The 1,306-nt window shown below is 39.7% G+C and overlaps 1 pseudogene; it reads left to right on the top strand.

Moving 5' to 3' along the window:
* The first annotated feature begins 836 nt into the window (after window positions 1-836).
* On the top strand, window positions 837-1,306 carry LOC125931778 (uncharacterized protein C12orf31 homolog; annotated as a pseudogene).

Here is a 1,306-nt window from a genome sequence, read left to right on the forward strand (position 1 = left end):
AGGGAACCCAGAATTGGACCCACAAATGTATGGCCAACTAATCTTTGACAAAGCAGGAAAGAGTATCCAAAAGAAAAAAAAACAGTCTCTTTAACAAATGGTGCTGAGAGAACTGGACAGCAACATGCAGAACAATGAAACTAGACCACTTTCTTACACTACCCACAAAAATAAACTCAAAATGGATGAAGGACCTGAATGTAAGACAGGAAACCATCAAAACCCTAGAGAAGAAAAGAGGCAACAACCTCTCTGACCTCAGCCGCAGCAATTTCTTACTTGACACATCTCCAAAGGCAAGGGAATTAAAAGCAAAAATGAACTATTGGGACCTCATGAAGATAAAAAGCTTCTGCACTGCAAAGGAAACAATCAACAAAACAAAAAGGCAACTGACAGAATGGGAAAAGATATTTGTAAATGACATATCGGATAAAGGGTTAGTATCCAAAATCTACAAAGAACTTACCAAACCCAACACCTGAAAAACAACCCAGTGAAGAAATGGGAAGAAGACATGAATAGACAATTTTCCAAAGAAGACATCCAGATTACCAGCAGACACGTGAAAAGATGTTCAACATCAATCATCATCAGGGAAATACAAATCAAAATACCATCTCACATGGGTCAGTGTGGCTAAAATTAACAACGTAGGAAACAACAGATGCTGGCGAGGATGTGGAGAAATGAGAACCCTCTTGCACTGCTGGTGGGAATGCAAACTCGTGCAGCCACTCTGGAAAACAGTGTGGAGGTTCATCAAAAAATTAAAAATAGAGAAGACTTCCAGCCAGCGTGGTCTGCATGCCATCTGCGAGTTTCTGACTTTCCTGCTTTCCAGGTAACATATGGCTAAAACCTTATGGAGTAAGTGGAAAAGGAAGATGCATTCTGAAAAGAGATAAAAGGGTGCCCCCCAGGAGCTCAGCAGACTTAAAAGTATTCTTAAAATAGATAATGATGTTTTAATGAAAGATGTTCAAGAGATAGCAACTGTGGTGGTACCTAAACATTGTCAAGAGAAAACTGACTGTGTGGTACAAGATGAAAAAGATGACATGAAGATGGAGACTGATATTAAGAGAACCAAAAAGAGTCTTCTAGACCAGCATGGACAATACCCCATATGGATGAACCAGAGACAAAGGAAAAGGCTGAAGGCATAGTGAGAAAAAGGGAAGGGGAAAAGCAAAGCAAAAGCAGTAAAGACAGCAAAGGGTTTGGCCTGGTAGACTCTTTAAAAACTTGAAAAATCCTACATAGGACAGGTCTTCGATTAGAATGTATATGTGGATTTCAACTT

Source organism: Panthera uncia, chromosome X (assembly GCF_023721935.1).
Source record: "Panthera uncia isolate 11264 chromosome X, Puncia_PCG_1.0, whole genome shotgun sequence".
In the NCBI taxonomy this organism is placed as follows: domain Eukaryota; kingdom Metazoa; phylum Chordata; class Mammalia; order Carnivora; family Felidae; genus Panthera; species Panthera uncia.